General features: G+C 37.7%; 1 pseudogene; it reads left to right on the top strand.

Moving 5' to 3' along the window:
* The window catches only part of LOC149266397 (large ribosomal subunit protein uL18 pseudogene), a 62661-nt pseudogene extending 46771 nt beyond the window's left edge, over positions 1-15890 (top strand).
* Positions 15891-26055: the final 10165 nt, after the last annotated feature.

Here is a 26055-nt window from a genome sequence, read left to right as displayed (position 1 = left end):
AAAGAAACTTAAGAAGAAAGCTCATAAGAAGAAGAAGACATCTCAGAAGGACTCTGACAGTGGGAGAGTCGATTGGGGATTAGGCATAAGAAGCTCTTCAGATTCAGAATCATTATCAGGTATGAATGTGTTATCCTCTGATGTTCCAGCTATATTTCCTTGTGAAAGAGATGAAAGTGATAGCGAAACTACTGAATTAGCTCTTATGGGTGAACAAGAAAGAAATGAGATAGAGGCAGAATTTAAAAGTCTTACAGACAAAATTAGAATCCAGCAAGATCTGTTGGACAAAAGGAACCATGCTTTTGAAAGGATGAATGCCGAGCTAAAAGCTTGTCATGAGAGAGGAAGCAAGATAAGGAAGCTATTTAAGGACAAATATCAAAAGTTGTTGGATGAAGTAACATCACTAAGAAATGAAGTCATTAAAAAGGACACAACAATCAAGGAGCTCAGAGATCGATCCAGTTATTATGAAAATCTTGAAGCTACAATCCCCTCACTAAAAGGAGATCTTGAAGAATCAAAGAAGCATAATACAGATCTACTCCAAGCTATTGCAAAACAAGAAAACGAAGTCACCAGCTTAAAATCGCAACTAGAATGTGCCTTCCGAGTTCGTCAAATGCAGCAGGATCTGAATGAAGAACAAGAAAAGGAGATTCTCAAATTAAGGCATCAGTTGGAAGAAGGAAGGAAAGATGGAGAAGACATGAAGAAGTAATGTCTAGAAAAGGAGGAACAACTTCAAGTTGAGGTAAATATCTTGAAAGGTAAATTAGAAGAAAAGGATAAACTTTTAAGATTTCAAGATAGTACTAAAGCCTTGGATGATATTCTTAGTAGTCAAAGGTCTCCTGCTATCAAGACTGGTCTTGGTTTCCATGAATCTGTTGAATGTGAATCTAGTTCACAAGGTGAGGCAAGGAACTCTAAAGAGAAATCCAAAATGATCAACAAGGAGATGAAAGGTCAATCTCATCATCAACCAAGGAAAGAAAGTCTTCAAAGAAAATCTTTTACTCCTCCTATGAATAATGTTGAATGTTATGTATGTCATAATCTTGGACATGTTGTAGCTAGATGTAGAAGAAGAAGAGTTCAAGACTATTATGCGGACAGGTCATCTCAATCAAGGTACTTTAATGGATATTGCTTTGCTTGCAATATGTATGGTCACAAAGCTGCTGATTGCTACAGGAGGAATATGAAACATGTAAGATGTTATACATGTAACAAGCCTGGACATATAGCAAAGGAATGCAGGAACAAAGGATGGACATCACACCAAAAGGAGAAAACCTCATCACACTTGAAGATATGGAGGAAGAAGGAAGTACAGTCAGCACAATGTACTGAGACACAGCACAGCACAGACATATCAGACTCAGGGGGAGCTGAAAGTGTAAAACTTCAGTGTTCTGAATCTCATACGCAAGTTCCTTAAAGGGAAGTCGCGTATATACGCGAGTTAGACACTGCAAAGTCGCGTATATGTCAGTCTGAGGAAAAGCAGTGGGGACAGGATCAGAAAAAGGTTCTGATATGATTCAGTCTATTATTTGCTCTATTGGTTACAGTCTGCTGAGGATGTGTGGAAATGTTTTGTTACTTGTATGATGTCTATAAGTGTTTTTGATCCTAACTTGAGGATGATGATGTTTTGATGCTTATTGCTGATATATGCATGATCAGATCTAACAGATGGCACTGGTTGAGGGGGAGCATATGCCTTTAGTAATTCATTGTTGGCATTATGGTTAATAATCCTTGGTGATGATTCTTATATGGCTAAATGATATATCTTGCTATGATGTGGTTGTGAGTTGTCTATGATAAACTCTCATATGATTCTTGAAGTTACATAGAAGATGTTCAGATCAGATTTATGGTTGATTCTTTGATGATGCATATATGGTGCTTACATGGTGATCTTCATAAGGACAAGGAGAAGTACAAAGCTTGAATACACATCTTCCTCACTTGATGATGAGTCACTTATATACTGCTGTTGTCATATGCATAAAGATCATACAGTTATGATGCAGGCACTCATGTGGATAAGGATTGTTGCTGATGATGATATCAAGAAGCTTTGTCAAAAGAGTTGAGCTCAAGATACATAGTGTTGATACATGGATGACTCCTCAAAGTCACTGTGTTGGAGACATGATGATGAGTTCATATCTATATGATGATAGGTTGATACTTACATATGTTGGTTGATGCAGATGTTCCCAAGTAATGATACTTGGATCATGTAGAGCTTGATGAAATGGCTATGGTGGTTTCACACATGTGAATGACTCTGAATTCTGTTCAAAGGGATGAATTGATGCAGACATACCTTGTTATAGGTTGATGAATTATTCTCTACAGGACATTTACAGGTTGCTGATATGGAAATTGGTATACGCGAGTTGGATAAGGACTATCCGCGTATATACGCTTGTTTATGAAGATACAGTCGCGTATATGATAATTTGAAGGAAATCAGTGGGTCAAACTCAGAATGAGAAGATTCTGATATGGGTCTAACAGAGACCATCTGGTACAGTCAGAGGGATCAGATAATGATGCAGTGTTGGCATTACCTTAGATGCAGAGGGAGAACAAAAGAAAATATAATTGCTGGACTAGATGCTTATGGAACAAATCATACATTGTGTATGATAGCTGCTGATGACTATCGTGGTCTTACTTAGATGTCTGGTCTCTTGACTCATGAAGTAATTGAGTGTCTCTATCTATTGTAATCAGTTGATGAAATCTCTTCTGGTCATTTGATGAATGTTGAAATATTTCAGTCATGTATTTTCATCAAGGTCATGTAACGGCCTATGTTGGTTTCCCCACTATGCCTGGGATGAATGATGTTATACTCTTGAATTATCATGTGTAAACTTTTGATGTATCCCCACTTGGTTGGGTGGGTGAGTCAATTCTAGTATGTCCCCACATGGTTGGGAAATGGACGTATGTATGAGTCTTTGGTGATAAGAAGGTCTTTTATGATGTATAGAGTCATGTTCTTCTTGAAGAACATCTTTTGCAGATCTTGCCTACAGTCAGGAAGAGCATGAACAGCACACTTTAGCAGTACAGAGATTCAGCATGTACTCAGAAGGAGCATGGACAGATTGGTACACCTCGGCATATACAAAGGGGGAGATTATTCAGAGATTTCAGCAGGTACTCAGGGGGAGTATGGACAGTGGAATGATTCAGCAAAGGAAGAGAATATCTTGGTCCACCCTTTGCCCTTGATGTCAAAGGGGGAGAGTGATTTGGTGTTGTTGCCATCAAGTCCAAAGGGGGAGATTGTTGGCATTATGATGCATGTGTTGTACTTGATGGCAACCCACTCATAGAAGAATATCTCACCTATGTATAACTGGATGAATCTTCAGAAGAGATGTCAGATGTGACTGATGGAGGACAGCTCAAAGGAATCAGATGATAGTTCTAAGTGTAACAAGTTAGCTTTGCCATCAAGTCCAAAGGGGGAGATTGTTGGCATTATGAGACAAGTGTTGTCCTTGATGGCAAATCACTCTGATGACAAATCATAGTGCAGAAGGATAGCAGCAAGGAATTGATGATCAGTCTACAAGTATGAAGAAAAATATATACACGCTGGTTCACTATATACCAAGTCGCGTATACAAGCAGGTTCACTATATACCAAGTTGCGTATACGCAGGTTCTCTATATACCAAGAAGCATGTACAAGCAGGTTGGCTTCAACAAAAGAGCGTGTATGTGGAAATCTTATCTTTGGTCCACGGCGGTTATTCCTTGGAAGTTGTGCCTATGGTTTTGGACCTTGGTGTCTCGACGGACGTGTTGATCCCTAGTTTTGAAGTTGATGGTATTGGATTTCTATGGTTGTGGCCCTTGGTATTGAACAAGGCCTAAGGCTATATAAGGAGAAGGAAATCATTAGGCAAGGGTATCTGAAATGTCTTGAATATCTGATGAAGTATTAGATCCAGTATGCAGGGTTATGGGTTGATGATGCATTGCTTGATCTGAGCTAAGGAGAGATCTCACCGGTTGATGGAGAACAAGATCTAAGGAGAGATCGGGATCAAATGGTTTGAAATGAACTATCTTTATGATGCTTATTCTAGATCTACATACTGACGCATGTATTGTTCTATAAGTGTTATGAGTATGACTGATGTCTGGTACAGCTGCAAGTTATGAGAAATTATTTTTAGATCTGTACGCGGGTTGTCTTTGGCAAAAGCGCGTATACACGCGGGTTTGATTCATCGAAGTAGCGTATACATTGTAAAGCTTGATATTTGAAGTTGCAGATGGATCTGATGGTTATTACAGAGTTCTGTGTCTGCTCTGTGTTCTGGTGACTGTTGTTAACAGGGTTTCAGTGATTCAGAGTTTGATGATTGTTTTGAGCCTCAATGATAGTTATGGGTCCAGTATAAAAATTGGATGAAAAGTGGCCTTTCAGATTATGTGTTGTGCTTCAGTGTATCCAGTCTGAAAATTGATGAAATGTGGTACCTGGAGGTGAGAAGATTGTAGGCAAGCACCTACGTACTAGTATCTAAGCTAGTACAAAAGCTAAGGGAGATCTTTGGAGCATTGTAGCAGGTAGCAGCCTGCGTACTAGTAAATGGATCGGCTAGTACAAGAGCAAAGGGGGTTGTAGCTCCCGTACTGATATAAGACTGCACCAGTACAAATATTGTAAAAGGATTTTCTTATTAAGAAGAAGATTGAGATGACTTGCAGCAGGTGGTTTTCACCCACATTGGGTTTCCACCTTATATCTTTGTGTTCATGTGTGTGGCTTTTGTGTGATGATCTGTTCTGTTATACTGCACCTGGTTACTGTTAATATGGTTAATAATGTTCTGATGCATTTATTGAAGATAAGCTAACTGAATCATAAGATTTCTGGATATACGCTAGTTGCTTTAGACACAGTCGCGTGTACACGCGGGTTCACTTAACTGAAGTAGCGTATATGTTTTGAGCATTGAAAAAGTTTTAATGATCTGATAATACTGATTCACCCCCCCCCCTCTCAGTATTATTTCCAACAGGCACAACACTATTTTTTCAATGACTTGGTTGGGTTCCCAAGTCACAAAAAAAGTAAGGTTATCTATGAGGGCATGAAAACTAGGGAGTGCCAAGGTGTGCAGGGAATTTCAGGAAGTGCTAACACATGTTATAAAGTTCCAAGGAATGTTAGGCATGTCAAGACATGCTAAGTGCTAAGGCATGCCAATGTGTGCTAGGTTCTAGGATGTGGCGCCAACACATGCTAGGGATTGCCAAGGAAACACAAGGGAGGACTCGTTTCAATTACATGTAAATGAATGAATGTGCGTGTGTGATAGGGAGTGTTAACAAGTTATAGGTGTGCTAAGGAGGGAGTGACAATGTATGATAAGCAGTGCCAATAGATGATAGAGTGCTAGGAAATCCTACTAAGATGTGACAAGTGCCATGGTGTGCCAATGTGTGCCAAGGAGTGTTAGGGAGTGTTAGGGAAACACAAGGGAGCAGTAGGCCATAATGCATGGAAATGAAGGAATAAGAGTGTGTGGCATGGAGTGTTAGTGAGTTCCAAGTGTGTTAAGGAGGAGTTACAAGGCATGCTTGGCAATGCTAAGGAATGCTAGAGTTCTAGGGCGACATGCGGCCAAGATGTGCCAACGTGTGTAAGGAAGTGTTAGCTGGGAGTGCCAGGGAAACACAAGGGAGAACTATGTCAAAATGAATGGAAATGAACAAATAAGAGTTTGTAATTAGAAGTTTCAGTGAGTTCTAGGTGTGCTAAGGACAAATTGACAAGGTATGCTAGGAAGTGTTAAGGCATGCTAGAGGCTAGGGCAACATGCCAAGATGTCATAGGTGCTAGGGTGTAACAACACGTGTCAAGGAGTGATAAGGAGTGCTAGGGAAACACAAGGGAGAACTAGGTAAAAATTCATGGAAATGAATGAATAAGAGTTTGTGACCAAGAGTGTTAGCAATGTCTAGGTGTGCTAAGGAAAGAGTGATAAGGTATACTATGTAGTGCCAAGGAATGCTAGAGTGTAAGGTGGTAGGCCAAGATGTGTTAGGTGCTAGGGTGAGGTAGGGAGTTTTAGGGGGTGTCAAGGAAACATAAGGAAGCACTAGTTCAAAATGCATGGAAATTAATGAATAAGAGTGTGTGAGAGGGAGTTTCAATGAGTTCTAGGTGTGTTAAGGAGGAGTGACAAGGTTATATGCTAGGCAATGCCAAGGTATGCTAAACTACCAAGGCATGTCAGGAAGTGCCATAGTGTGCTAGGGAGTGTCAAAGCATGCCAAGGAATGTAGGGGATGTTAACACATGCCACATAGTGCCAAGGCATTCTAAGACATGTCAGGTGCTATGGCATGTCAAGATGTAAATTGTGTTGCTTAATTGTTTTAGACCAAGGTTTGATGTGATGAGCCTTGTCTTGGTAACCTGTTAAGTGGGATGAGTGAGATTGTACATGAGTACCCTAAGATGAGTTACAAGTAGTTCTTAGGTGAACAAGGCATATGTTGAATTTCCATGACACATGAGAATCCAGGTTTGGCCTTAGAATTTTTTATGCGAACACACTCAAGTGCCACAACACATCTACTATGCAGAACAAAATCTGCCATGAAAGAAAAAGTAATGGATTGAATGCACATAGTTTAGGGTCTACACATCTTCATATGTTAATGCTTATTATTGTGATATACAATAGCCATTTATATGTCTGGTGTAAGACTCCTCTGGAGATTTCTATCCAACAACAACATCTCTGTGGTAAAAGGTGTACTGTCAGAGGTTGCTCCATCAAAAATAGCAACCAAAAGGGACTTACTGTGCACACAGATGAATAATTAATAATATTGTTATCTATGAGTGCTGATGTGGAGGTATGGGACAAAATTACACAAGCAACAAACCTTTTTTCTCAACCAATCAAGATCTAAAAATGAAAATGTGTGATTATATATACATGTGTCATAGTATTTGGAGAAATGCCAACCTAACCCAAAAATTTGTTGACATTTTGCTGGAGCTGACCTATAATTGTTCCTAAATTTAATAAACATGTAAAATAGGACTAACTTTTCAATACAAAATATAAATTGATAGGAACATGGCCAAATTGTGAAAGTGTAAAAATTGGTATGGTTTAAAGGGACCGATCCCTTTGAAAAGTCTTAAATGTGGTAATGAAGGTTGAGCCTCGTTCTAGAACCCCTTTGGGCATCCATCTTAGGAATTGGTGTAGGATGCAACACTTCAGAATAATTTTTGTAGCAGTGATGTCAACACTTGTATAGTGACATGGGGTTGGAGTTGGCCTGTCAAAGCTCATTGGTCTACTTTGGAACTTCTCTAGGGTGATGCCTTAGATTATTTGGAGTACGAGGGCATTATTTGATATTTAGTTTGCATTGAAGAAGCTTTGGAGGCTAGATATTGCAGAAAAACCCCTTGTTCTAAATAGGGATGCACATGCCACTGAAGAAAGTAACAACAAGTACACAAATTTGAAACTCAAATCACATCACTATTTATTACTCTTTGAAATAAGAAATAACTAAAAATTTCAAACACTACTATTCAATTTTCCTTTAGTCTATAAGGTACAATGAATCTAGAAACATGTACAACTATGTCTCAACTTTCTTAATTCCTAATCCTAATGCACCTTCCTTGCATGGCTATACAAGACAATTAAAGTCTGCCGCTAGTGAATATGATATGAGATATGCAAACATGCTTCCTTAGCTAAGGCTGAGAATTAATAACTAGGGAAGTGCTCCTTTTAACTGTGCATGCAAAAACTAAATAAAGTAAAGAGTTTCACTACTCCAGGTGCCAGAAACGAATCCATTGCCTAAGGTAAGTGCTTTGCCCAGAACAAGATATTAAGGACTCAGAAACTTTGTTGCTTCCTTCAAGAGAGGTGTATGCCAAATAGAACTAAGCTATCATGCACTATCCTCCAAATTCATTCACCTTTAACAGAAATCTTGTGCCCAGAAAAAGACAAGAGACCAATATCCAACGGAATTCACTGACCAGCCAGAGACCCTTGTGCTCAAACAATGAGATAATAAGGGAATGCCAACTAGGATGGAATATTTCACCACTGAAATTGACAAGAGATAGAAGGGGTCAAAAACTATCAGACCTAATGCTGAAGAACAAATGAATTAATCCACACTTGGTCATCCAAAATGAATTCAATCCTTCTTTATTTATAGATTTTCTAGAGGGGTTTCATATTCTTAAGTGATTGAGTAAACCTTACTCCAAACCCCAAATTTCGCTTTTTTAAGCCCAGTTTCCCAAAAATTGCCCAACAATGGGTGTTTTGGGGTTTTTTCCCCTTTATGGAGGACTATAGTCTACAGGGAGGGATAGGATATTACGTCCCATTCGTCCTCAATTTGTAGAGGATGTTACATGGCACCTAATAAAATAAACAATGCTTTAGTTTAGGAGGTAATAACTAAATGCTTATTTATTTCCACATAGGACATACATCTTGCAAAAATGATCATGGGGTACAAATACTACAAAAGGCATAAATCTTACTAGCATTGTCATAGTCCAAGAATAAAAACCCTTTCAGGTGAAACAAGGTCAGTACCACATACTACAAGCACAAATGACAAATTCAAAAACAATATGCTTATTCAATGAAAGAATGACGAATCATATTAGCACATTTTAAATTTAATAGCTCTTGAGTTGCAGTGTCAATCAAAATTTCTCAGGTTGGATCATAATTAAGTACTCAATGTTGTTTTGGGTCCAGTTTGGGGAAAAGGAGGAGCTCTTGGTGACAATGGGATGATCAAGCTTTTCAGAAGGGAGCTCTACTATAGTTTGCAACATACAAACCATTCATTCTAGTGGAGGAGATATAGAGAAGCCTTTAATAAGGACCTTTCAAAGATCAATTTGGAGGAAAATCCATTTTCTAAGCTTAAACATAGTTCTAGATTCAAACAAGAGTAGTCATTTTTCAAAACAAGTATTAATTCCCAAGAAATTGGAGCCAAGCTGACATGTTCACCATTTATTCTTCTACTGGACAAGGAAGCATTTATGAAAAGTCCTTGGCCCTTTGATCTAGTATTTGATGTAAACATCTTGATTAGGAATGTAATAAGAGATGCAATTTATATTAAGGAAAAGGGAAAAGTAGAGGGCCAGCTAATAATTATCTCTAAAAAACTCTCAATAGAATCCTAACATATTTGAAATGGAAAAGGATAACTCCATGGTTATTTTTGCTTTAGAAACTTTGCTAATTTCCATGATTGAAGCATGTATTCATGCCTTGATAGAAGCTCACAAATGCTTTTGATATTGGTTGAAGCAAAGAAAATGTGCAAAGTTACACTCACATAGAGGTATGGAAAAAAAGCATGTGGAGATTGTTGTCCCAGACTCCAAACAAAGAATGGACAAAAGGTGAAAAAACCAAGTCAAAAGGTATGTGTAGCTTTTGTCATGCAGAGGTAGGTGTTAACTCCACACTCTACAGTGAAGGCTTTGCAATGTAAGTGACACAAAGGTTTGCATGCAGAACTTTGGACTAAAAGGAGTGGAGCTTGATGCTGCATGTACACTATTACTCCACTTTCTGTATGAGTTACAGGAGATAAAAATAATGAGATACGTGAGATATAGAGTAGATACTATTGTTATTCAAATTTAATAAAAAATATTACTATGTCTTCCTCGACATAAAAGAAACATCTTCCATAAAATATTTTCTCCATGAACCTGATTTAAAATGAATCTCTTCCGTTGACGTGCCCAACCATAAATAGAAACAATGTCGATAGGCCATTTTCAGTTTAGAAAATTCACAATTAGTTTCAATTGTAATATCTCCTATTTTCAGTTCATATTTTAGTTACAAGTAGTGAAACAGGACTCGCCGATTAATCACGATTAATCACGAGTTGGAATCTGCTCGCTCTCTAAATGATCCGATCTAAATATTTGCGAGTCAAACTCACATTGACCAAGTTTAACTCATGGTCAAGGAAAGTTTGACTTGAGACTTGCTGATTAAAGCAGATTCCTATGATTGATTCTAATTTATTCGATTTTCAGTCTTGACTCGATGAGCACGAGTTTTTCAAGTTCAGGTATGCCACATTGCTAAAAACTAAACGCCAGTCGTTCTAAAATTTATTTCTCATTTCTCAGGCCCAAAACTCATATGTCGAGACCTTTAGTAATCAATCACTACTCACTATTACATAGTCCATAACCCACTTTTCACACAAAAGAATCTTAATCCAAGTATTCAAAGATCTCAAATACTTACCTTGCGGTCCCTTGAAGAAACGTCGCTCCGCTTCATTGTAGTTGGCTGAGGTGTTGACGCGAATTCTATCACAAATCCTCCTATGAATCAATCAAGCCAGTGATAAATAGCACACACGATCTTATCTTCATAAGCTTCCAACCTCCGCACTAGCTCCGGGATGCACACTATCGGACCGTCAAGCCTCCACCTTCGTTGGTTGTTTGCCAATTTAGCGATCCACTCGTATAGTTCGATCAGGAAGGTGCAGAAGAAAATTTTGTTTATTTATGTGTATAAATATCTGTCCAACCATTGTTCTTTTTTCAGACGCGGATTTTTGTTTTCTTGAGCCGTGAATTCGTGGATCTTTCTATCCAACCACTTCTCAATTTCCTTCTTGGTCGGATTCTAGTGATGCGACATAACACATCTCTTTATGTAGATCCCGGTCCCGACAACGAAACCATTTGTTGGCTTAGTGGGTCCTGACGCAGGTTCAGAGTTGGTTGCACCAAACAAATAACTACACCACTGGCCCTTTCGGCATAAATTCATGGGGCGTGGACTGAAGTCTCACCCGAAGTAGTATGGGGGGTTCTGGAACTAAGTTTCCGCACCCAAAGATCAGGGTGATGTCATTTTGTGACCTAGATCTGCCTTCATGCAGATCGATAAGCCTTTATGGCTTGTCGATGTAACTTCATTTAATCAGCCTCTCGACCTTCGCAAAGGTCTACGACTGGATTTTGCGGACCTTGAACAAGCGAATTAGCTACTTACACACACCATAGATTACTCTTAGACCCGTATTTACTCCGATATACTTTAAGTGTTTGATAATTTTAACAGAAAGTTTATAATCTCCACGTAATCACTTAATATCAATTGCGTTTAGATGACAATAAAAATCAAGTAAAGTCTCACATCAATACATCATTATTTTATAAACCCATTATTTATCACAGCATAAAGCTCATTCATACATAATAGAAGTAAAGAGATAAAACACAAGAATTTCTAGAACAATCTTCTTTATTGATATTCAGTTAAGCTTACGGACTCAAGACTTCCCTACGCACTCAGTTGCATGGGTTCGCGCACTCATCTGCGGACACTACTCTAGGCCTCTGCGCACTCAGTTGCGGAAAATTTTCCTTCTTACTCCAATGTGCTAACTCTCTAGCATCTTTCCATCATACCCATAGAAAAACTTAGATCACTGCCTTAGACTCTCTAAGACACACCTATTTATACAATCCCATGGTCTGCGACCATGGGTAGATCTTCAAAAGCTGACTCAAGTTACATAAAAGAAGGGCAAAACCCTTTTTGACTCTTTAAGTAACTACACGCTCCGCGACCACAACTTGCGGAGTCTTTACATAAAAAATTGGACTTTTGCCCCAAAACTGACCCAGGGGACCCCATCCCAACAACTGATCAGGTGTCAAATTATCAAAAAAGAGAAAAAACAATTGTTGGTTTTCCAAAACATAGAACAAAAAATATGATCATATCTCATTTGTATTCATAATTCTAGTTTGTCACCGACTAAAGGATGTACTCAACCATGTTAGAGCTCAAATATACAAGTACTATATTTAAAAGTTCTTAGCACTGTAGCTTACTTATATTAATATTTTGTTATATCATTGTAGCTCTCTTCATAAGAGATATTTTAAAGTCATATGAGCATATCTTATATTTATTCATAATTCCATTTGGATACCCATTGAAGGATGTAATCAAATATGTTAAGATACAAATATTATATCTTAAGTTTTGATCAACATATCTTAGGTGTCATGATATTTTTTTATATCACTGTAGCTAGGATGTAATTTGATGGGAAATTGTCCAAATTGAAGGATGTGTTCATTGGTGTTAGTGTGAAATTTCTTGGAAGGTGTACCAAAAACACTTCACTTAAGTCAGTAGGTGACACATGACCCTAACAATAATTTTTGGCTGCTCACACTTTAGATATATAATAAACTAGAAAAATATGCAACAAAACAACATATATGATCCAAAGCAGCAAACAACAATGTATATATCCAATGTAGTAACCCAAATTGAAAGACTTAAAATGAATAAATCTTTTATTGATAAAACCTGAAGGAGATCTACAAAAAGGGTCTCCAAATCCCCTTTCATGGGATGGGTCCTTTGATGTCCTTGATGCTTCAGTAATCGATTCTCTCTCTCAATGTGTGAAAAACCCAAAACAATGTGGAGAACTCAAATGGGACTTCAAGCGAAAAGAGACAATAATTGTGACGATGATAATGGCCATGGTGAGGAATGAATGGAAAACCCTCTTATTTATAACAAAGTATTGAGTTAATCTTGAAAATGGAGAATAACAAAATAATATTGACCAAATCAAGATCTAACAGTTTGGGATATTTTATTATATTTTTTGGAGGGGGAAAAGATATTCAAAATGGTCAAATATCTTTATTTAGAAATAATTAACAAATAAAATGATTTATTAATTATTTCGCGAGGATTAAGAATGGTGTGAAATTGAAATAACTATTAAATAGTGATTTAACAATTATTCCAATAAGAAAATTAAAGAATAATAAATGAATAATGATTTATTTGATTATTTCTAGGGGATTTAGTCAATGTGACAAGGAATAATTATCAAAAAATGATTTAATAATTATTCACAGAGAAAATTAAATAAATAATTATTTATCTAATTATTCTCATGGGGTTTTTAAATTTTAATAAAAAAATAATTTAATAAAAATGGTTTACTAAAATATTTCCCAAGGTGAAAGTGATTTTACTATGGTACAATTAATCCTACATGGTGTATTTCGATCCACCTAGTTATAAATGGCTAAGTTATCATTTTTTGGTGATAACAGTTGGTATTAGGAGTTGGAACATTGTTTAAGTTCTAAATGGTATAACTTACCTATTTAGATATTTTTTCATATCACTATGGTTTGGGGATTTTAATCTCTAAAATCATATGAGTTGTGAAGATTATATGCATATTTATCTAAATCAATTGATTAATCAATTATAATAATATGGAAAATACAATACTAGTATTAATATAAGGGAAATTGCTTACATTGAAGGCATATAAAAAAAAAAGCATTTCTACGACTATACACATCTTAATAAAGTAGTTCAAAGAAGATAGCTACTCTTAACTAAATGTTTACAATAACTTATTTCGGAAGGTAATTCATGCATTATTCGCACTGATAGATCTAAAATTATGCAAACTATATCTAAACATTAACTATCAAAAATAAAATTGAAGATGAATCTCTTGGATGACAATAAATGACATGCATAGTGTATAAAAATAAAACTAAATATGAATTGCATGCATCACATGAATTGCATAATCTGGCATCATTATTGGCATACTCCCCCTTGACACTCGGATGGCTCATAATTTGATCTAGGAGTATCATAAATTGGAATTTTCCAACTTTCTTGGTGAAAATTTCTACAAGTTGTTGTTAAGTATTTATATAACTTAGTTCAACTTTTTTCTTTTGCACCAAATCTCGAATGAAATAATGCTTTATATCAAAATGTTTTGCACTACTAAGACTACATCCTTGGCTAATTTGATGGGATTCATATTATCACAAACAATCATAGTAGACTAAATTTGTCTCTCCTTTTTTTTCTAAAACATTTCTAAGCCATAATACATGTGTACTCATGGATACTACAATTTCCTTTACTTTTCTGAATAGAAGAGAAACTATGCTTTGCTTCTTCAAGATGTAAGTAATCAAACCCAAACTAAAGGAAATATAATTTCTAGATGTAGGATTTCAGCCATTCAAAGTACCTCCCCTATACGAATCACTAAAGCCAACAGGATTAAAAGTTTTATAAGTGTATGTTGGAAGCTGAACAGCCAAAAGGAGTCCAAGAGACCACTTGGAATATGAATCCAAGGGTCACACCATGTACTATAAATGTATATCATTTGTTAATAATAAGTGCACTCTCCTGTTTATCTTTCCTATGTTGTTGCTGCCATGTGTGTGTTTAACATGGTATCAGAGCTGGATGGTCATTCCTGGCCCTCTGCCACATAGATTTTATATTTTGAAACCCTTGTCAGCTATATTTGAGTTGGGTTCTCTCCTTACAACCTGCCATCTCTGCCCATTCTTTCGAAATAACAAAAAAAATGGACGTTTTCCCTCATATTCAGATATGTCACCTGTCTTTCTGTTCGATTCTTTAATTCATGTCTTTTACGTTTGAATGTTTCTTCTGAGCTCCACGTTAAGCAGTTGCACATTATTTTTGAAAGGGTCATTGAATGAATTGTTGGTTAAGCTATTTGCCATGAATTGAATGTTGTGTTGATGTACCTGACACGTTTAAATACCTGAGCGTTGGTGATTCCCTGTGCATGAATATAACACTCCTTCCCTCGGGAATATTAGTGCCATTCTCTCTGCCATTCTATTGAGCATAGTAACGCATCAACTCCCATATCATTCGTTGCTTTGACTGCCATACACTCTGCTTTGTCGAGAACAATGCTGGACGCAGAATTCTCCATATACATGTGGTGCTGGTAGTGTGGAAGCGGAGACCCTGTGCAAGTGCACCCATGTTAGGAAATTGAACGCCATTAACAAATCTGAAGAAATCATGGGGAGGTAACATTGGATGTAGAGGCATGCTTGCAAGTTGACCACCGTGTACGTTGAATTGTGGTGGATGTCTAATTTCGGGTTCAGGGGAAAAAGTTGCATATAAAGCCCTTGTCCCTTTGTGCATGCTTGTGGTGTTTGCGTTGTCAAGGGAGGTCCAATTTTCAGATCCAACCTACATTTGATATCGCCTACATCTAATAGAGTTTGTTTGAGCCACCTGTTCAACAACCTCTTCCCCATACCAGCAGTACAAGTCCTATTCATCAGTCCAAACAAGCTGAAATTCTTGTCTGCATCTGTCTTACTTTCGAGAACATTTAAAGCTCATAGTGCTGCAGCGTCCAACTGCATGTAGCTCTCCAAGCTATACCGTTGTATGTTAAATCTCCCATAATTGTTATCATTTGCAAGAAAATTTGTATAAGGGAGGTATTGAGCCTAAGAACATAGAAGAATTGTACAAGTCAGTGCATGCTACAATTCGAGCAGACCCAACAATCAATATGTTGGGAATGAGGAGGCCACTGGAGAGGACTACAGTGTTGAGCCAAATGATTCAAGGAGGCCATTCAGAGCTTTGTTGGATGTAGGTCTTGTGAGGACCACCACTGGCAACAGAGTTTTCGGAGCTCTGAAGGGTGCTTTGGATGGAGGATTAGATATTCCTCACAGCGACAAGCGTTTTGCTGGTTATAACAAGGAAAGCAAGAGCTTGGATGCTGAGGTCCATCGAAAGTATATTTTTGGAGGTCACGTCGCTTCATACATGAAGACATTGAGAGAAGATGAGCCAGATAAGTATCAATCACAGTTTTCTGAATATGTTAAGAGAGGAGAGCCCCTAAAGATTCAACTCCTAATACTTGTGTCATTGTTTTACTTATGTTATTGATTGGGGCATATCGAAATTTCATGTTTGTGCCTAAGCTTACGGTAGACCTGAACTCTTATATGAACTTTGTAAAGGAGGTGAGGTATACCAAATCTCAACTCTTTGTCATGCGAGTGCGAGGTATGAACGTTGGTTTTGCAAAATCCAGTGGTTGTTGACTGTTTCCCCTGGAATCCTTAATTGAAGGGGCGTTTCTTGATAAACAAGTTGTTAATAGAACATAAGAAGTCGATTGCATAGATTGTGATTGGCAGAGACAAAATAGTGCTTTCTGTCCCCAAGACTTCCTCCGTAACATGAAAATGCCACTGGCGATGACAACGATGGTAACTGTTTGAACCTGTACTCTAGAAGACGTCGTTCATTGCATTCCTGACTTAGTTGGTAATGCAAAGAACCTGTTTCCTCATCCAACTTTGTAATGGTAATTTCCCACAGGTGCTGTAAGGATCAAAAGTGAGTTCTCTTCCTATTAATATTCCTCCATCCAGTAATAATATATGGTGCATTATTTTGCATTCCGGCTATTACAAAGAGGAAGTGATACATTATTTGGAGCATGATGTCAGCTTGAATGGTATGTATACTTGTTGCAACTGATCTGTGGTGTGTGAAAGCCGTGATATATGTATGTGGAAGATTGTGCATGGTTCATTGGTATCTTTCTATGAAGACTGTAATTTGGTATGGGTATGTTGGCTCACATATATGATGCATGGTTGGTGCGTGGTTGCTATTTAAATCATTGAAACATATAAAGTCAAATTACAACGTTATTTTGGAGATAATTGCAGAAATATATCAGATTTTTTTGACTATTTTGGGCCCAGCTCCACCTCTATCTCTTGGGATTTATTTTATCAATTGAAGCCATAATAAAAGAAGCTTAAAGAACAATGGTGCATTTCTAGTTGAAATCCTTTGAGGTCTTCATTTTTGCTGAGACAATGGCCAGAATCAATGATTTTTTAGAGCTATTGAGCACATTAATGTTGTCTATTGTTGAAGACACGGTGAAGGTCAACAAAGACACTCTCTTTGACATCCAAACCTGTCTGCAAAATGCGCAGGAAAACATTGATTTTTTGCAGCCTTAATCTCAGCTACAGCGAGCAGAATTACAACAGTGGAGTCATCATTCTGAACCTGTTTCTGTTCAGAACAATGAAACAGACTCCCATAAACAGCAAGTCAATAATGTTACAAATTCATATCTAGTGCCCAGTGAACCAGCAAGGTTACAGGCAGATGCAGAAATTCAGTCTGCATTTCCCAAACCCATCATCAGACCTTGGGAAGAACTTGTCCACAACAAGCATAGAACAGGTCTTGGATATGACAAGGAGGTTTCCTTTCATATTCTAGATTACTCAAAGCCCATCCAGTTTCAGAATGCTGGATTCCTTCATGACAGTTCACCTTCAGCTGTTCCAGATTCTGTACATCTTCCATAGCAACAACAACAGATTGTGAAATGCCAACATTGTGACCGAGTTGGCCATCTGAAAGATCACTGTTTTGATCTTCATCCATGTAAGCATTGTCATAAAACCAGTCATTCTTCAAACAGATGCTTCAAAAACAAACCTCTTGCAAGAACAAAGACTCATCTTGGATGGATCGCTTCTTGGCCATGGGCTTCAACATCCAAGAAAATATTCCACTCATACAATAAGATTTGTTCTCGAATATTGAAAAGTCTTGCAGTGGAGATCTCTTCATCTTCTCGTCTTTTATCTAACAGGGGGGCAAATGATGGTCATCTACAAGCTTCAAATCCACATCAAGCTAGCCTGAGCCATAACTTGCCATACTAGATTCAGAGTTGTAGCCAGAGACAAATATTCCCCTGAGCATGCCTTCAGTCGGTCATACCTCTTCAAAGAATTGGGGACACTTCCTCTAGCAGAAGACTTCAGCTTCTTGCCAATTACTTAAACCATCACAGGTTGAGACCTCCCTTTTCAGGTTGAGGTTCTCCCTTTTATGCGGGGTGAGACCTCCCTTTCATGATTGAAGGTTTCCCTCTTCAAAACATTAGGAGCACTTCCTCTAGCAGAAGACCTAAGCTTCATGCCAGACTTGGAAGAGTTCCAGGAACTGCACTAAGCGTTCATCCTTAAACCATCGCCCTTTATACCAACATTTTAGAGAGCACATTCAGCCTAGTGCTGCCATGCATTTTTTGCACATTTTGTATTACAGCTCTCTTCTTGGACTCATACATAACCCTTCGGATTAAGGGGGGGAATGTTGGACACCTAATCCTCTAAGGGTTGGTGTGGAAGTTGAACAACCAAAAGGAGTCCAAGGGACCACTTGGAATATGAATCCAAGGGTCACACCATGTACTATAAATGTATATCATTTGTTAATAATAAGAGCACTCTCCTGTTTATCTTTCCTATGTTGTTGCTGCCATGTGTGTTTCTAACAGTGTAGTAATGAATGGGAAAATTTAAAGTTTCATTCACATACCTTAAAAGTTTCCTTGTTGACTTAATACACATTTCAAATGGCTTTATCATGTATATTCGAAGAGAAACAAAATAAGGAATATTATATTGTGTGGGTTAAAAACATGAAAGTTGCAATAATAAGTCTGTAAATAATCTCATCAACTATTTAAACATCAACATTTCTACACAACTCCATGAAAGGTTGGAGTGCAAACTGATTTATAATCAACCATATGAAATTTATTCAACGTACCTTTTGAATACTTTGTTTTACAAGTGAAACTTTGATCATTACTTTGATAACCTCCACTCTTAGAAAATATTGCATCATACCCAAATATTTCATCTCAAATTCATTCATCTTAACAATTTTCAATTCATTCTTTATCATAGAAGATTGGTGGCTAAATTTAACATATGGGATAACTTTCCCTACTTTTTCCGAAAAAATAATTCACCATTTTCCACAAGATAAAATTATTTTACCTTTGAATTAGAATATTTTTACAAAAATATGGTCAAATGATTCATAATTTACATATTAGGGTCTAGTAAGATTCCCCAAGTTTTCTACACTTCAAAATAAATTTCCATGCTTAAAATTTTCCATGTTACCTATATACAACAAATCATCAACATATAAACTTACAATAAAAATATAACTCCTGCTTGTTTGTAGTAAAGGGTAGGTTAATTCTTCCTACTTTGGAGCCATTCTCTCGAAAAAAATCCATGAATCCTAGAATACATTGCTATTGTGTTCTCTGGAGGCCATACAAGAATTCTTCAACTCGTAGGCCTGATGTCATTTTCGTTGCATTTTACTACCTTGTGGCGGTTCAACATAGACTTATTCTTCTAAATACCCATTAAAAAAGGCACTTATCACATCCATGTGATGAATGATCCATTTTATTTTGTGCCATTAGTGAAATCATTGTTCTAATAAAATATTATCTTGCTATAGGTCTTCATAATCAATTCCATACCTCCATAGGAAGTCTTTAGCAACTAAACTTTCCTTTTGTTTATCAACACTCCCATGGCTATTTATTTAGTCTTGTAGACCCATTTGGTACCATATTTTTTCTTGTCACATGGAATCTTTGTAAGCTCCCATGTATCAGTATTTTGAACAAAGTCTATCTCTTCTTGCATTTCTTTCACCAAAACCTCATCAATACATACATCTTCAAAACATTATGGTTCTATTATCGTTCTGTATTTTTGAGGTGGAGGGAGTAAACACATAGGACATCATCAAAACCACTTTGGAAGCTGGGATCTAGCCCTGCCAGCTTTAGAGAGGGATCTCTCTATAAAATTTAGCTTTGTTTTTATGTAAATTTTAGGCTAGTTATGACTGTACTATTGTTTTGATTTGAATAGTTTGGTTGATTAAACTGTCATAATTCCATTGGGCTATGGAGTCTATAGATTAAACTGGATTTGGTATCAAATTTTAGAGGAGTTTCACAGGGCAAGATAGGTTGCACTATTTGGATCTTTTCAAAAATTTAAATGGATTATGAGAGAACAAAAATGTAATATTCGGTGAAAGTTAAGGAGCAACTAAGAATTCCTTAATTTGACTTCAGTGGAAAACATGAAAATTACTAATAGCTAGAATAGGGTGATCTAAACAACAAATCCTATTCATCACAGTTTCTGTTAAGTAATTAAGGTTTTCAAAATAATAGAGAAGGGAAAACAACTTTTAAACATATAAACTGAAGAAACACATCACCATTTTGTACCACATGAATCCTATGAAAATGTCCCCATATTATTGATGCTCAAGCCACTTTGAAAAATTACAATAACTGAGGAAAATTATCTTCAAAAACCAACCCTTAATACTTAAAACTGTGAAGTATTTATACAAAATAATTACAAAAACGCTGTCAAAAAGACAATGTATTATTAGCCTAATTCTAAACAAGAAGATTTATCTCTGGCAGAAACATAGGCCATGTAGACAGCTGCATGGAAAGGTGGCTATGCTTTGGTGGGTTCGGTTGTTGAATCAACCCAAAACTGTGATGCGTTGATGTGCTGGCTGTTGTGCTGGCCACTGTCTTATTGCATTCGAATTACCTTTTTAATCCAGTGAATAACAAATTTCTTCCCATCTCTTTTCATTGGGTATGGTTAATTTAATTACCCTCCGGTAAATTTCATCAACCTCTATGTATTTTGTAAAAGTTGGCTTCACTGTAAAAACATGTTTTACCTCATTCTGTATGTAGAAGTCATTTTCCATGGTTTCTAAAAATTCTTTCGTTGTCATACTGCCCTTTATCCCATTGAACTTGACACTGCCTCCTTTAATTTTCAAAACATAGTCTTCCTGAGTGATCAATTTGTCATTAATTACATAAATGTTGGGAAACCCTTTATGGATTAATGTTTGAATTATGCTAGTAAACATATTCACTCCCAGCCCTAATGTTTCACATCTTTCGTCCAATTGATCAATGAGGTTCCTTTTTGTCAAGACTTTCTTGACTTCCAAAATAGTGACAGTCCTGTCACTAATTCCCAATTCTTCAAGTTCATCTTAGTCTTAGAATTAATGAATCTGATAATGTTCGAGGCTTCTGTGGGAATCTCTCTAAGCTTTTCCCTTACCTGAACAATGGTTTTTGTGGCTTTTTCTATCAATTCCTTCTATTTAAAGATGATTTGGATAGATGGCCAAATCTCATTCATAGAGTCCATAATACCCATACAAATGGTTTCCTTGGCTTGGGCCAGGGTCTGACCAATTGAGGTATCCTTTTCTACCTTCTGCAACTTCTCCAATAGTCTCTGTGATTTCTGCACCTCAGTAAGATGAGAAGCTTTAGCTTTCGCTTTCTGCACTTCTAGAGATTTGAGTTGCTCCTGAAAAGTTTTGATCTCCTATGACTGGATTGACATGTTCTCCAGTGTTTTTGTCACTTGTTCAGCACTGGCAGTATTAGTGGAGGAAGTAGTTGCAGTGGTTGTTCCTGTTGTTGGAAGCTGAGAAATGGGTATGAAATCCAGGGGGACAATGGCCATCTTATGACCTTGTTCTTTCTCCTTTATCATATTCTCCATTTCTGCCTCCATCTGTCTAATCTATATGTTTTGCTCTATAGTCAGCTTCATCATGTCAACCTTCTATGCTTCAGTTTCTTCAATGTCCTTGGTTAACAGATATTTTGTGGCTGGCATCTTACGCTGCTTTCTCAATGCTGCAATGTACAAATTATTCTTCTTGATGATCTCCTATGCAACATTGACATCTTTAGGATCATATCCTATCTTGATTATCAAATCTTCCAAAGACTTGATCCTATTATCCTTTGCTAAGGAGGATACCTTTTCCATTTTTAATTGTGACTGGACATTGGAAAATGAAACTTGCAACTTGGACAATGACATAACAGTATTAGTCAATGTAGAAGATATCATCTCACTAGTTTTCTTATGCATCTCCATTTGATCAATGGGATGAATGTATTTGGTGCTGAACTCAAATGTAGTGCTCTTGTAGTCTGCTGTTGTTTTTGGCTGTGGAATTTGGGCCTCAAGGAAGGCCATCTGCATCTTTCCATGCTCTGTGTCAAAATCTGATAGCAATCTTCTTTGTGAGCTTGAAGTATGCTCCCAAAACTTATTATAGGTATTTTTTTTAAGAATTTCATTCTTAAGCTTAATCTCCCTGTACCTATGGAAAACTGTATTTTCCTTCTCTCTATAGACATTCCGTGAATCCAACTTTGTTTCCTTCTGACCTTGTGATGATGAAGGTCTAGTAGAAGATGTCACAAATTTGCTGCTTGCAGGTGGTGAGTCTGTAATTATGATGAAAACCTGCTCTTCTGTCTCTTTGTCCACATATGTCCTAGGAGTCAATTTTGGCCTTTTCCTATAACTGATCCTGAATTGTTTGTCTTCACTTCCTGTGGTTGATGATGATCCCTCCTCTCTTTATCTTTTACTTGATTTTAACTGAGGAGTAGGAGTCTGTAAAGTTGAAGTAGAAAGGAGTTGTTCTTTAGCTTATTGCAAGGTGTTCTCTGTCCATTCCAACTGATTTTCATACTTTTCTAGCTCACACCTTGAGGTATGGATGTAAGGAGTAGTTTTATTCTCTACTCCGAGATTTGAAATAACACCATAAGGGTCATAAGACCATGTAAAAATCAGGCTGAATTTCATCTCTTTAAGAAGTTTGTCTGCTTCTTCACCTACTGTCCTGGTATTGCATACAAATGGGCCCACCTGTGTCTTTATGTGAAACTGTGACTTCTTCTTAGCCACCAAAAAATGAATGTCATCAGAATTTAACATATGTCTGATATACTCCAGGGTAAAAATCCTCATGGGCAGATATTTATGGAGTTTGTATGGTGCCAATTCACATCCATAAACTCTGATTTCTATGTAGTTTTCGTATAAATACCAATCTCCAGTCTTGGCTTGATCTGTTAGATGTAGAATTCTTTTAATATCTTCACTGATTCTGGGTTGTATTGAACTGTTTATGAGTTTCATTGTTGGGTGAACAAACTCCTCAATAAACTGCTTGTAGGTGAATTCCTGTTGCTCTTTCATGACCAATAAAGTCCAAAATATCACTAGCTGCTGATTTCCCTCATCATTAAGCTTCTGCAATGCAAAATTGAACTTGTCTTCTTGATAATAAAAGAACATGTAGATTAGAATAGAGGTGTAATTAAACACCTGCTCTGTGGGAAATTTTAGAAATTGTTCATGAATGTTGTCAGCCAAGAATTGACTGAAATTATATACAATGGATGGTTTACTGTCTATGGAAAATATGGAGAGGAAGCCTAAAATGGGCTTATCTACCCACTGATCAAAATAATAACCTAAAATATAGGAAATTATGGATATAATTTGTTTAGCTTGTGTTATGCTCTTGACCTGCGAGAAGATACCAGAATACCAAATATACGAAGAAATAAACCCAGAACACAGAATAGTAAGAAATAATAGCATGTATTTTATTATTCAGAAAGGAAAAGCAATGTTCACTTGCCTCTTCGAGGGGGAAACCTCCAATAGAGCTGGGATCAATTACAAAATAAGACACGATGCCCCTTGAGGGGAGTCTCTATCCTTTATATAGGATTCATACATGCAATACCATGGTTCTTATTAATACCATCCATCTAATACCATGGCCCATTTGCAACTAACTGTGGTCCCCTCTTTAAATGTGGGTCAACCACTTACAATTATTAATATGGGCTTTATTGACTCTTTACTTAACTATAACTATGACTCGACCCTATTACATAAATAAGGGGGTTAGGGTTGAACCCTAACATTCCCTCCCCCATAAAAATAGCCTTGTCCTCAAGGTTGAAGCTGCGGAAACTGTTGAAGGACAATGGCTGGTTCCCAGGTCGCATCTTCTGGAGAGGTGTCTTTCCACTTGACGAGGACTTCCTTGATCGTGCGGCCGCGCAGGTGCCGTTCTCGCGTGTCAAGAACCTATTCAGGTTGGAGCCAGATTGAACCTTCTTCATCCAATTTCGGTAGACTGGTTTGAATTTGGAAATGGTTCCCAATCACTTTCTTGAGGCATGAGACATGGAAGACTGGATGGATTTTTTCTGTGGGTGGCAAAGCTAGCTTGTAGGCTACTTCTCCGATGCGCTGAAGTACTTGATACGGTCCGTAGAATTTTGGAGATAATTTCTGACAACCCTTTTCTTTGAGTGATGTTTGTTTATATGGTTGTAGCCTAAAAAATACCTGATCCCCTTCTTGAAATTTGCGTTCTGAACAATGTTGATATGCCTGTTACTTCATGTAGTTTTGAGCTTGATGGAGATTCTCTCTGAGGTGGGCTAGCATGGTTGTGCGGTTCTGTAGGAGTTGATCCACTGCTTGTACCTTCGAGCATCCCTGGATATAAGAAGTAGGTGAAGGAGGGAGTTGACCATAAACTGCTTCATATGGAGTCATTTTGGTGGTGGCATGATAGTTAGTGTTATACCACCATTCGGCTAGAGGTAACCACTGTACCCATAGATGTTTCTTTTCTGAAGTGAAACACCTAAGGTATGTCTCCAGACATTTGTTGACTGCTTTAGCTTGACCATCAGTTTGGGGATGATAGGAAGTACTGAGTTGTAGTTGGGTACCTTGTAGCTCGAAGAGTTCCTGCCAAAAATTACTGGTGAAGATCGGGTCATGATCAGACACAATGGAAGTGGGCATGCCATGCAATTTGAAGATCTGGTCCATGAAATATTGAGCCACCAAAGCCGGCATAAAAGGGTGGGGTAGGGCACAAAAATGAGCATACTTATAAAGTCTGTCCACAACCACCATGATTACTGACTTGTTGCTTGACTTCGGAAGACCCGTAATGAAGTCCATAGAAACCTCCATCTAGATTGAGGCCGAGATGGGCAATGGCTATAATGTGCCTGGGGATTTCACTGTTTCTCCTTTGTGGCGTTGACATACGTCACACTCAGCTACAAAAGTAAGAATGTCCTTTTTCATGCCTGTCCAAAATAATGAACGTCAAGTGCGAGCATAAGTCTTTTGAAAGCCTGAATGGCCTGCAATGGGAGATGAGTGCAACTCCGCCAAAATGTGACTTTTGAGGGTGGATGTTGGTGATATCACGACTCTGTCCTTGTAGCGAAGAATCTCATCCTACCAAGAGTAGCCCGCTGTGGAATTTGGATCTGCCTGCAATTTATTAATGAGTTGGGAGAGAAAAGGATGTGAAAACCATTCCTTGCGAGCCTCTTCAATCCATTTTGGAATGGGAAGGGAGATTGCGAGCAGGGTTCTTTCGTCCTCAAATTGGCGTGATAAATCATCTGCTATGACATTTTCACACCCTTTCTTGTAAATTATCTCATAATCATATCCCAACATTTTGGTGAGCCATTTATTTTGTTGTGGTGAGGATAGGCATTGCTCCAAAAAATATTTAAGGCTTTGATGGTCTATGTGGATTTGGAAACGCCGCCCCAATATGTATGGTCACCAAGTATCTACTGCATGTAAGATGGCCATCATCTCCTTATCATAGGTATATTGTCCCAGATTTGTCCCACTTAGTTGTTGGCTAGTGAAGGCCAAGGGTCGACCTTCTTGCATTAAGACTGCCCCAATACCTGTACTTGAAGCATCACATTCAATCACAAAAGATTTGGTGAAGTCAGGTAGTGCTAATACGGGAGTGGAACACATGGCATGTTTGAGAGCTATAAATGCCTATTGCGCTTCATCATTCCAGAGAAATGAATTTTTCTTGAGAAGTTGAGTGAGGGGTCTAGCAATGCGACCATAATTGCGGAAAAATTTGCGATAGTAGCCCGTGAGACCCAAAAATCCTCTCAAGGTCTTTGGTTGAGGCCAATCCTGCATTGCCTGAATCTTTTTGGGGTCCACCCTGACACCGTCACGCCCCACAACATGGCCCAAATAATCAACTTCTTCCATGCCAAAAGAGCACTTGGACATCTTGACAAATAATTTATGCTTCCAGAGCAGTTGCAAGAGCAGATCTACATGTTGAAGATGTGTGGCCCAGGTGCGGCTGTAGATGAGGATGTCATCAAAGAAAACAAGGACAAATTTTCTGAGATATGGTTTGAGCAGGTGGTTCATGAGGCTCTGAAAAGTGGATGGGGAATTACAAAGACCAAATGGCATGACTAAGAATTCATAATGGCCTT

This window comes from Pinus tabuliformis, chromosome 6 (genome assembly GCF_031772625.1).
Source record: "Pinus tabuliformis cultivar Carrire ecotype Pingquan chromosome 6, CPIR1, whole genome shotgun sequence".
Classification (NCBI taxonomy): domain Eukaryota; kingdom Viridiplantae; phylum Streptophyta; class Pinopsida; order Pinales; family Pinaceae; genus Pinus; species Pinus tabuliformis.
This window is presented reverse-complemented; position numbering and strand designations above follow the sequence as displayed.